Raw genomic sequence first — 12,496 nt, forward strand, 5'->3', positions numbered from 1 at the left:
CCAGCTTTTTCTGTGTAATTCCTCTACTGTACGTTCTGAATCTTCAATTCTCTGCATTATTGACTTGAAAAGACATAAATTAAAAATTTTTTGGATTTTTTAACGATGATGAAAAATCAAAATGCAACTAAAATCAAATAAACAATGCATGCAAGACACCAAACTTAGAAGTTTGTATACTACTGACACTAACAAATTGAGAATGCATATGAGAAACAACAAAACACACAAAATAAGAGAATTTAAAGATCAGAGCAAGTAAATCATCAAGAACAACTTGAAGATCAATGAAGACACATGATAAATGCAAGAAGAACAGAAACATGCAATTGAGACCAAACTTAAAATGAGACACTAGACTCAAACAAGAAATATTTTTTATTTTTATGATTTGTAATTTTTTTGGGTTTTTTCTTCGAAAATTATATGGAGAAGAAAATAAAGAGATTCAAAATTTTTAATAAGAATTCCAGGAATCATGCAATGTTAGTCTAAAGCTTTAGTCTAAAGGAATTAGACATGGCTAGCCAAGCTTCAGCAGGACATTGCATTCAAGAGCTAAATTGATGAAGATCAATCAACTTTGATGATGATAAGAACATCCCCTTGAAACACTAGAATTCATTCTTAAAAATTCTGAAAAATACCTAATCTAAGCAACAAGATGAACCGTCAGTTGTCCAAACTCAAACAATCCCCGGCAACAGCGCCAAAAACTTGGTGCACGAAATTGTGATCATCAATGGCGCCATCAACATGGTACGCACAATTGCAATCTCAACTCTTTATCACAACTTCGCACAACTAACCAGCAAGTGCAATGGGTCGTCCAAGTAATAAACCTTACGCGAGTAAGGGTCGATCCCACGGAGATTGTGGTATGAAGCAAGCTATGGTCATCTTGTAAATCTCAGTCAGGTAGATTCAAATGGTTATGAATGATTTATGAATAAAGCATAAAATAAAGATAGAGATACTTATGTAATTCATTGGTGAGAATTTCAGATAAGCGTATGGAGATGCTTTGTCCCTTCCGTCTCTCTACTTTCCTACTGTCTTCATCCAATCCTTCTTACTCCTTTCCATGGCAAGCTGTATGTAGGGTTTCACCGTTGTCAGTGGCTACCCCCCATCCTCTCAGTGAAAATGTTCAACGTGCTCTGTCACAGCACGGCTATTCAGCTGTCGGTTCTCGATCATGTCGGAATTGAATCCAGTGATTCTTTTGCGTCTGTCACTAACGCCCCACAATCGCGAGTTTGAAGCTCATCACAATCATTCAATCCTTGAATCCTACTCAGAATACCACAGACAAGGTTTAGACCTTCCGGATTCTCTTGAATGCCGCCATCAATTCTAGTTTATACCACGAAGATTCCGGTTAAGAAATCCAAGAGATAAACATTCAAGCCTTATTTGCTTGTAGAACGGAAGTGGTTGTCAGGCACGCGTTCATAAGTGAGAATGATGATGAGCGTCACATAATCATCACATTCATCATGTTCTTGGGTACGAATGAATGTCTTAGAACAAGAATAAGCTGAATTGAATAGAAGAACAATAGTAATTGCATTAATACTCGAGGTACAGCAGAGCTCCACACCTTAATCTATGGTGTGTGGAAACTCCACCGTTGAAAATACATAAGAACAAGGTCTAGGCATGTTCGAATGGCCAGCCTCCCAAAGGGGGTTTAATCATAAAAACAAAGATTCAAGTGATCAAAAGACGTCTAATACAATAGCAAAAGGTCCTACTTATAGAGAACTAGTAGCTAGGGTTTACAGAAATGAGTAAATGACATAAAAAATCCACTTCCTGGCCCACTTGGTGTGTGCTTGGACTGAGCATGGAAGCATTTTCGTGTAGAGACTTCTCTTGGAGTTAAACGCCAGTTTTGTGCCAGTTTGGGCGTTTAACTCCCATTCTTGTGCCAGTTCTGGCGTTTTACGCTAGAATTCTTGAGCTGACTTGGAACGCCTGTTTGGGCCATCAAATCTCGGGCAAAGTATGAACTATTATACATTGCTGGAAAGCCCAGATTGTCTACTTTCCAACGCAGTTGAGAGCGCACCAATTGGGCTTCTGTAGCTCCAGAAAATCTACTTCGTGTGCAGGGAGGTCAGAATCCTACAACATCTGCAGTCCTTTTCAGCCTCTGAATCAGATTTTTGCTCAGGTCCCTCAATTTCAGCCAGAAAATACCTGAAATCACAGAAGAACACACAAACTCATAGTAAAGTCCAGAAAAGTGAATTTTAACTAAAAACTAATAAAAATATAATAAAAACTAACTAAAACATACTAAAAATATACTAAAAACAATGCCAAAAAGCGTATAAATTATCCGCTCATCACTGAGCTAGAACATGGTTGGACTCACAACCTAAAGATAGCCTGGACTAATGGGATAAGCTGGTTGCGGCCTTCTTGGCTAAATTCTTTCCTCCACAAAAGCTGAGCAAGCTTAGAGCAGATGTTCAGACCTTCAAACAAAAAGATGGTGAATCCTTCTATGAAGCTTGGGAAAGATACAAGCAAATGACCAAAAGGTGTCATTCTGACATGCTTTCAGAGTGGACCATTTTGGGTATATTCTATTATGGTCTATCTGAGTTCTCTAAGATGTCACTGGACCACTCTGCAGGTGGATCCATTCACCTAAAGAAAATGCCTGCAGAAGCTCAAGAACTTATTGACATGGTTGCAAATAACCAATTCATGTACACTTCTGAGAGGAATTCCGTGAATAATGACGCCTCAAAGGAAGGGAGTTCTTGAAATTGATGCTCTGAATGCCATATTGGCTCAAAACAAAATGTTTACTCAGCAAGTCAACATGATTTCTCAAAGTTTGAATGGATGGCAAAATGCATCCAACAGTACTAAAGAGGCATCTTCTGAAGAAGAAGCTTATGATCCTGAGAACCCTGCAATAGCAGAGGTAAATTACATGGGTGAACCTTATGGAAACACCTATAATTCATCATGGAGATATCATCCAAATTTCTCATAGAAGGATCAACAAAAGCCTCAACAAGGCTTTAATAATGGTAGACGAAATAGGCTCAGCAATAGCAAGCCTTTTCCATCATCTTCTCAGCAATAGACAGAGAATTCTGAGCAAAGCACCTCTAACTTAGCTAATCTAGTCTCTGATCTGTCTAAGGCCATTTTAAATTTCATGAGTGAAACAAGGTCCTCCATCAGAAATTTGGAGGCACAAGTAGGCCAGCTGAGTAAGAAAGTCACTGAAACTCCTCCTAGTACTCTCCCAAGCAATACTGAAGAGAATCCAAAAAGAGAGTGCAAGGCCATTGACATAATCAACATGGCCGAACCTAGAGAGGAAGAAGAGGACGTGAATCCCAATGAGGAAGACCTCATGAGATGTCTCACAATCAAGAAAGAGTTCCCTATAGAGGACCCAAAAGAATCTGAAGGTCATGTAGAGACCATAAAGATCCCATTAAACCTCCTTCTGCCATTTATGAGCTCTGAAGACTATTCTTCTTCTAAAGAGGATGAAGATGTAACTGGAGAGCAAGTTGCTCAATATCTAGGAGCCATCATGAAGCTGAATGCCAAGCTGTTTGGTAATGAGACTTGGGAAGGTGAACCTCCCTTGCTCATTAGTGAACTAGATGCATGGGTTCAGCAAACTTTACCTCAAAAGAGACAAGATCCTGGCAAATTCTTGATACCCTGTACCATAGGCACCATGACCTTTGAGAAGGCTCTGTGTGACCTAGGGTCAGGCATAAATCTTATGCCACTCTCTGTGATGGAGAAGCTGGGGATCATTGAGGTACAGCCTACCATATTCTCATTACAAATGGCAGACAAGTCAGTAAGACAAGCTTATGGATTAGTAGATGACGTGTTAGTGAAGGTTGAAGGCCTTTACATCCCTGCTGATTTCATAATCTTAGACACTAGGAAGGAGGAGGATGAATGCATCATCCTTGGAAGACCTTTCCTAGCCACAGCAGGAGCTGTGATAGATATTAACAGAGGAGAATTAGTCCTTCAATTGAATAGGGACTACCTTGTGTTTAAGACTCAAGGGCATCCTTCTGTATACATGGAGAGGAAGCATGAAAAGCTTTTCTCAAGGCAGAGTTAAACAAAGCCCCCACAATCAAACTCTAAGTTTGGTGTTGGGAGGCCACAGCCAAACTCTAAGTTTGGTTTTAAAACCCCACATCCAAACTCTAAGTTTGGTGTTGGGAGTCTACAACATTGACTTGATCACCTGTGTGGCTCCATGAGAGCCCACTGTCAAGCTATTGACATTAAAGAAGCGCTTATTGGGAGGCAACCCAATTTTTATCTAATTTTATTTTTATTTTTATTTTATTTTTTTCAAGTTTTATTAGGTTCATGATCATGTGGAGTCATGATGAGCGAATAATTTGTACGCTTTTTGGCATTGTTTTTAGTATGGTTTTAGTATGATCTAGTTAGTTTTTAGTATATTTTTATTAGTTTTTAGTTAAAATTCACCAAAAACTTGATAGCGCGAAATTGTGAACAATACTTTTCACAACTCTCATAATCCCCGGTCATGAACCCCAAAAAACTTGGTGTTCAATACCATGGCATTAACACAACTTCGCACAACTAACCAGCAAGTGCACTGGGTCGTCCAAGTAATAAACCTTACGCGAGTAAGGATCGATCCCACGGAGATTGTTAGTATGAAGCAAGCTATGGTCATCTTGTAAATCTTAGTCAGGCAAACTCAAATGGATATGGTGATGAACGCATAAAACACAAAGATAAAGATAGAGGTACTCATGTAATTCATTGGTAGGAACTTCAGATAAGCGCATGAAGATGCCTTCCCTTCCGTCTCTCTGCTTTCCTACTGTCTTCATCCAATCCTTCTTACTCCTTTCCATGGCAAGCTTATGCAAGGGTTTCACCGCTGTCAGTGGCTACCTCCCATCCTCTCAGTAAAAATGTTCCTATGCTCTGTCACAGCATGGCTAATCATCTGTCAGTTCTCGGTCAGGCCGAAATAGAATCCAGTGATTCTTTTGCGTCTGTCACTAACGCCCCGCCTGCTAGGAGTTTGAAGCACGTCACAGTCATTCAGTCATTGAATCCTACTCAGAATACCACAGACAAGGTTAGACCTTCCGGATTCTCTTGAATGCCGCCATCAGTTCTAGCCTATACCACGAAGACTCTGATCTCACGGAATGGTTGGCTCGGTTGTCAGGCGAGCACTCGGTTGTCAGGCGATCAACCATGCATCGTGCAATCAGGAATCCAAGAGATATTCACCCAATCGAAGGTAGAACGGAGGTGGTTGTTAGTCACACGTTCATAGGTGAGAATGATGATGAGTGTCACGGATCATCACATTCATCAAGTTGAAGAACAAGTGATATCTTAGAACAAGAACAAGCGGAATTGAATGGAAGAACAATAGTAATTGCATTAATACTCGAGGTACAACAGAGCTCCACACCTTAATCTATGGTGTGTAGAAACTCCACCGTTGAAAATACATAAGAACAAGGTCTAGGCATGGCCATGAGGCCAGCCTCCCAGTGATCTAAGATAGCATAACAATGAAGATAGCTACCCCTCGATATCTCAATACAATAGTAAAAGGTCCTACTTATAGAAAACTAGTAGCCTAAGATTTACAGAAATGAGTAAATGACATAAAAATCCACGTCCGAACCCACTTGGTGTGTGCTTGGGCTGAGCAATGAAGCATTTTCGTGCAGAGACTTCTCTTGGAGTTAAACGCCAGCTTTTATGCCAGTTTGGGCGTTTAACTCCCATTATGGTGCCAGTTCCAGCGTTTAACGCTGGGATTTCTGAGGGTGACTTTGAACGCCGGTTTGGGCCATCAAATCTTAGGCAAAGTATGAACTATCATATATTGCTGGAAAGCCCAGGATGTCTTCTTTCCAACGCCGTTGAGAGCGCGCCAATTGGGCTTCTGTAGCTCCAGAAAAGCCACTTCGAGTGCAGGGAGGTTAGAGTCCAACAGCATCTGCAGTCCTTTTTAGTCTCTGAATCAGATTTTTGCTCAGGTCCCTCAATTTCAGCCAGAAAATACCTGAAATCACAGAAAAACACACAAACTCATAGTAAAGCCCAGAAAAGTGAATTTTTACTAAAAACTAATAAAAATATACTAAAAACTAACTAGATCATACTAAAAACATACTAAAAACAATGCCAAAAAGCATACAAATTATCCGCTCATCACAACACCAAACTTAAATTGTTGCTTGTCCTCAAGCAACTGGAAATGAAACAAGATAAAAAGAAGAGAATATGCAATGAATTCCAAAAACATCTATGAAGATCAGTATCAATTAGATGAGCGGGGCTTTTAGCTTTTTTGCCTCTGAACAGTTTTGGCATCTCACTCTATCCTTTGAAATTCAGAATGATTGGCTTCTTTAGGAACTTAGAATCCAGATAGTGTTATTGATTCTCCTAGTAAAGTATGATGATTCTTGAACATAGCTACTTATTGAGTCTTGGCCGTGGCCCAAAGCACTCTGTCTTCCAGTATTACCACCGGATACATACATGCCACAGACACATAATTGGGTGAACCTTTTCAGATTGTGACTCAGCTTTGCTAGAGTCCCCAATTAGAGGTGTCCAGGGTTCTTAAGCACACTCTTTTTGCCTTGGATCACAACTTTATTTCTTTTTCTTTCTTTTTCTCCCCTTTTCTCTATATTTTTTTTCGATTTTTTTTTCATTGCTTTTTCTTGCTTCAAGAATCATTTTTATGATTTTTCAGATCCTCAGTAACATGTCTCCCTTTTCATCATTCTTTCAAGAGCCAACATTCATGAACCACAAATTCAAAAGACATATGCACTGTTTAAGCATACATTCAGAGAACAGAAGTATTGCCACCACATCAAAATAATTAAACTGTTATAAAATTCAAAATTCATGCAATTCTATTCTTTTTCAATTAAGCACGTTTTTATTTAAGAGAGGTGATGGATTCATAGGACATTCATAACTTTAAGGCATAGACACTAATGATCACAAGACACAAACATAGATAAACATAAGCATAAAATTCGAAAAACAGAAGAATAAAGAACAAGGAAATCAAAGAACGGGTCCACCTTAGTGATGGCGGCTCTTTCTTCCTCTTGAAGATCCTATGGAGTGCTTGAGCTCCTCAATGCTCTTCCTTGTCTTTGTTGCTCCTCTCTCATGATTCTTTGATCTTCTCTAATTTCATGGAGGATGATGGAGTGTTCTTGATGCTCCACCCTTAGTTGTCCCATGTTGGAACTCAATTCTCCTAGGGAGGTATTTAGTTGCTCCCAATAGTTTTGTGAAGGAAAGTGCATCCCTTGAGGTATCTCAGGGATCTCATGATGAGTGGGGTCTCTTGTGTGCTCCATCCTCTTCTTAGTGATGGGCTTGTCCTCATCAATAGGGATGTCTCCCTCTATGTCAACTCCAACTAAATAACAGAGGTGACAAATGAGATGAGGAAAGGCTAACCTTGCCAAGGTAGAGGACTTGTCCGCCACCTTATAAAGTTCTTGAGCTATAACCTCATGAACTTCTATTTCTTCTCCAATCATGATGCTATGAATCATGATAGCCCGGTCTATGGTAACTTCGGACCGGTTGCTAGTGGGAATGATTGAGCGTTGGATAAACTCCAACCATCCTCTAGCCACGGGTTTGAGGTCATGCCTTCTCAATTGAACCGGCTTCCCTCTTGAATCTCTCTTCCATTGGGCGCCCTCTTCACATATGACTGTGAGGACTTGGTCCAACCTTTGATCAAAGTTGACCCTTCTAGTGTAAGGATGTTCATCTCCTTGCATCATGGGCAAGTTGAATGCCAACCTTACACTTTCCGGACTGAAATCCAAGTATTTCCCCCGAACCATAGTAAGATAATTCTTTGGATCCGGGTTCACACTTTGATCATGGTTCTTGGTGATCCATGCATTGGCATAGAACTCTTGAACCATTAAGATTCCGACTTGTTGAATGGGGTTGGTAAGAACTTCCCAACCTCTTCTTCGGATCTCATGTCGGATCTCCGGATATTCACTCTTTTTGAGTGAAAAAGGGACCTCGGGGATCACCTTCTTCAAGGCCACAACTTCATAGAAGTGGTCTTGATGCACCCTTGAGATGAATCTTTCCATCTCCCATGACTCGGAGGTGGAAGCTTTTGCCTTCCCTTTCCTCTTTCTAGAGGTTTCTCCGGCCTTGGATGCCATAAATGGTTATGGAAAAACAAAAAGCAATGCTTTTACCACACCAAACTTAAAGGGTTTGCTCGTCCTCGAGCAAAAGAAGAAAGAAGAGAGTAGAAGAAGAAGAAATGAGGGGAAAGGGAATGGCTTTTGTTTTCGGCCAAGAAGGGGAGAAGTGGTGTGTATGTTGTGTGAAAATGAAGGAGTGAAGGAGGGTTTATATAGGAGTGAGGGAAGGGTGGGTTCGGTCATGGATGGGTGGGTTTGGGTGGGAAAGTGGTTTGAATTTGAATGGTGGGGTAGGTGGGGTTTTATGAAGGATGGATGTGAGTGGTGAAGAGAAAGATGGGATTTGATAAGTGAAGGGTTTTTGGGGAAGAGGTGTTGAGGTGATTGGTGAATGGGTGAAGAAGAGAGAGAGTGGTGGGGTAGGTGGGGATCCTGTGGGGTCCACAGATCCTGAGGTGTCAAGGAAAAGTCATCCCTGCACCAAATGGCAAGCAAAATCTCGTTTTGTGCCAATTCTGGCGTTAAACGCCGGGCTGGTGCCCATTTCTGGCGTTTAACGCCAGCTTCTTGCCCTTTTCTGGCGTTTAACGCCAGTCTGGTGCCCCTTTCTGGCGTTAAACGCCCAGAATGGTGCCAGACTGGGCGTTAAATGCCCATCTGCTAACCTCACTGGCGTTTAAACGCCAGTAGGTGCGTCCTCCAGGGTGTGCTATTTTTCTTCCTGTTTTTCATTCTGTTTTTGCTTTTTTCATTGATTTTGTGACTTCTTATGATCATCAACCTACAAAAGAGATAAAATAACAAAAGAAAATAGATAAAATATAACATTGGGTTGCCTCCCAACAAGCACTTCTTTAATGTCAGTAGCTTGACAGAGGACTCTCATGGAGCCTCACAGATACTCAGAGCCATGTTGAAACCTCCCAACACCAAACTTAGAGTTTGAATGTGGGGGTTCAACACCAAACTTAGAGTTTGGTTGTGGCCTCCCAACACCAAACTTAGAGTTTGACTGTGGGGGCTCTGTTTTTGAGAGAAGCTCTTCATGCTTCCTCTCCATGATGACAGAGGGATATCCTTGGGCCTTAAACACCAAGGATTCTTCATTCACTTGAATGATCAACTCTCCTCTATCAACATCAATCACAGCCTTTGCTGTGGCTAGGAAGGGTCTGCCAAGGATGATGGATTCATCCATGCACTTCCTAGTCTCTAGGACTATGAAATCGGTAGGGATGTAATGGTCTTCAACTTTAACCAGAACATCCTCTACAAGTCCATGGGCTTGTTTTCTTGAGTTGTCTGCCATCTCTAGTGAGATTTTTGCAGCTTGTACCTCAGAGATCCCTAACTTCTCCATTACAGAGAGAGGCATGAGGTTTACACTTGACCCTAAGTCACACAAGGCCTTCTTGAAGGTCATGGTGCCTATGGTACAAGGTATTGAAAACTTCCCAGGATCCTGTCTCTTTTGAGGTAATTTCTGCCTAGACAAGTCATCCAGTTCTTTGGTGAGCAAAGGGGGTTCATCCTCCCAAGTCTCATTTCCAAATAACTTGTCATTTAGCTTCATGATTGCTCCAAGGTATTTAGCCACTTGCTCTTCAGTGACATACTCATCCTCTTCAGAGGAAGAATACTCATCAGAGCTCATGAATGGCAGAAGTAAGTCCAATGGAATCTCTATGGTCTCAGTTTGAGCCTCAGATTCCCATGGTTCCTCATTGGGGAACTCATTGGAGGCCAGTGGACGCCCAGTGAGGCCTTCCTCAGTGGCGTTCACTGCCTCTTCCTCCTCTCCAAATTCGGCCATGTTGATGGCCTTGCACTCTCCTTTTGGATTTTCTTCTGTATTGCTTGGAAGAGTACTAGGAGGGAGTTCAGTAATTTTCTTGCTCAGCTGACCCACTTGTGCCTCCAAATTTCTAATGGAGGACCTTGTTTCAGTCATGAAACTTTGAGTGGTTTTGATCAGATCAGAGACCATGGTTGCTAAGTCAGAGGTATTCTGCTTAGAACTCTCTGTCTGTTGCTGAGAAGATGATGGAAAAGGCTTGCTATTGCTAAACCTGTTTCTTCCACCATTATTATTGTTGAAACCTTGTTGGGGTCTCTGTTGATCCTTCCATGAAAAATTTGGGTGATTTCTCCATGAAGGATTATAGGTGTTTCCATAGGGTTCTCCCATGTAATTCACCTCTTCCATTGAAGGGTTCTCAGGATCATAGGCTTCTTCCTCAGATGAAGCTTCTTTAGTACTGCTTGGTGCATTTTGCATTCCAGACAGACTTTGAGAAATCATATTGACTTGTTGAGTCAATATTTTGTTCAGAGCCAATATGGCATTCAGAGTGTCAATCTCAAGAACTCCTTTCTTCTGACTAGTCCCATTGTTCACAGGATTTCTTTCAGAAGTGTACATGAATTGGTTATTTGCAACCATTTCAATCAGCTCTTGAGCTTCTGTAGGCGTCTTCTTCAGGTGAAGAGATCTTCCAGCAGAGCTATCCAAAGACATCTTGGACAGTTCAGAGAGACCATCATAGAAAATACATATGATGCTCCATTCAGAAAGCATATCAGAAGGACACTTTCTGATTAATTGTTTGTATCTTTCCCAAACTTCATAGAGGGATTCTCCTTCCTTCTGTCTGAAGGTTTGGACTTCCACTCTAAGCTTACTCAATTTTTGAGGTGGAAAGAACTTTGCCAAGAAGGCATTGACTAGCTTTTCCCAAGAGTCCAGGCTTTCTTTAGGTTGTGAGTCCAACCATGTTCTAGCTCTGTCTCTTACAGCAAAAGGGAATAGCATAAGTCTGTAGACCTCAGGGTCAACCCCATTAGTCTTGACAGTGTCACAGATTTGCAAGAATTCAGCTAAGAACTGATGAGGATCTTCCAATGGAAGTCCATGGAACTTGCAATTCTGTTGCATTAGAGAAACTAATTGAGGCTTAAGCTCAAAGTTGTTTGCTCCAATGGCAGGGATAGAGATGCTTCTCCCATAGAAATCGGGAGTAGGTGCAGTGAAGTCACCCAGCACCTTCCTTGCATTGTTGGCATTGTTGTTGTTTTCGGCTACCATAGGTTCTTCTTCTTTGAAGAATTCGGTCAGGTCCTCTAAAGAGAGTTGTGCTTTGGCTTCTCTTAGCTTTCTCTTCAAGGTCCTTTCAGGTTCAGGATCAGCCTCAACAAGAATGTTTTTGTCTTTGCTCCTGCTCATAAGAAAGAGAAGGGAACAAGAAAATGTGGAATCCTCTATGTCACAGTATAGAGATTCCTTTAGGTGTCAGAGGAAAAGAAAAGTAGAAGACAGAAGTAGAAAATTCGAACTTATCAAAGAAGATGGAGTTCGAATTTTGCATTAAGGGATAGTGTTAGTCCATAAATAGAAGGATATGAGAAGAAGGGAAGTAATTTTCGAAAATTAAGTAAAAGATTTTAAAAACATTTTTGAAAACACTACTTGATTTTCGAAAATGAAAGTGGGAAAGAGATCAAGTGATTTTTGAAAAAGATTTTGAAATTAGAAATCAAAAAGATTTGATTGAAAACTATTTTGAAAAAGATGTGGTTAAGAAGATATGATTGGTTTTAAAAAAATGTGATTGAGAAGATATGATTTGAAAAAAAAAACATTTTAAAAAGATTTGATTTTGAAAATTAGAAACTTGACTAACAAGAAAAGATATGATTCAAACATTAAACCTTTCTCAACAGAAAAGGCAACATACTTGAAATGTTGAATCAAATCATTAATTGATAGCAAGTATCTTTGAAAAAGGAAAGAAATTGATTTTGAAAAAGAATTGATTGAAAAGATATGATTTGAAAAAGATTTGATTTTGAAAAATTTTGAAAACCTGAAAAAAATTGCATTGAAAACAGAATCTTCCCTCTTGTGCCATCCTAGCGTTAAACGCCCAGAATGGTGCACATTTTGGCGTTTAACGCCCAAAACTATACCTTTTTGGGCATTAAACGCCCAACCAGGTACCCTGGCTGGCGTTTAAACGCCAGTCTGTCCTTCTTTACTGGGCGTTTTGAACGCCCACCTTTTTCTGTGCAATTCCTCTGCAGTATGTTCCGAATCTTCAATTCTCTGTATTATTGACTTGAAAAGACACAAATTAAAAATATCTTTGGATTTTTAATAATGAAGAATAATCAAAATGCAACTAAAATCAAATAACAATGCATGCAAGACACCAAACTTAGCAGTTTGTATACTACTGACACTAATGAGAATGCATATGAGACAC

The 12,496-nt window shown here is 40.4% G+C and overlaps 2 non-coding genes across 2 annotated transcripts; one reads left to right on the top strand and one right to left on the bottom strand.

The window, feature by feature from the left end:
• Nucleotides 1-2,463: 2,463 nt before the first annotated feature.
• LOC112708515 (small nucleolar RNA R71) lies at nt 2,464-2,567 on the bottom strand. Its single transcript, XR_003156370.1, has one exon. It is a non-coding gene; the product is annotated as a small nucleolar RNA R71 (small nucleolar RNA).
• An 8,239-nt stretch (nt 2,568-10,806) lies between these two features.
• On the top strand, nt 10,807-10,914 carry LOC112708580 (small nucleolar RNA R71). The gene has a single exon (XR_003156432.1). It is a non-coding gene; the product is annotated as a small nucleolar RNA R71 (small nucleolar RNA).
• The last annotated feature ends 1,582 nt before the right edge of the window (nt 10,915-12,496 follow it).

Source organism: Arachis hypogaea, chromosome 8 (genome assembly GCF_003086295.3).
Source record: "Arachis hypogaea cultivar Tifrunner chromosome 8, arahy.Tifrunner.gnm2.J5K5, whole genome shotgun sequence".
Classification (NCBI taxonomy): Eukaryota; Viridiplantae; Streptophyta; class Magnoliopsida; order Fabales; family Fabaceae; genus Arachis; species Arachis hypogaea.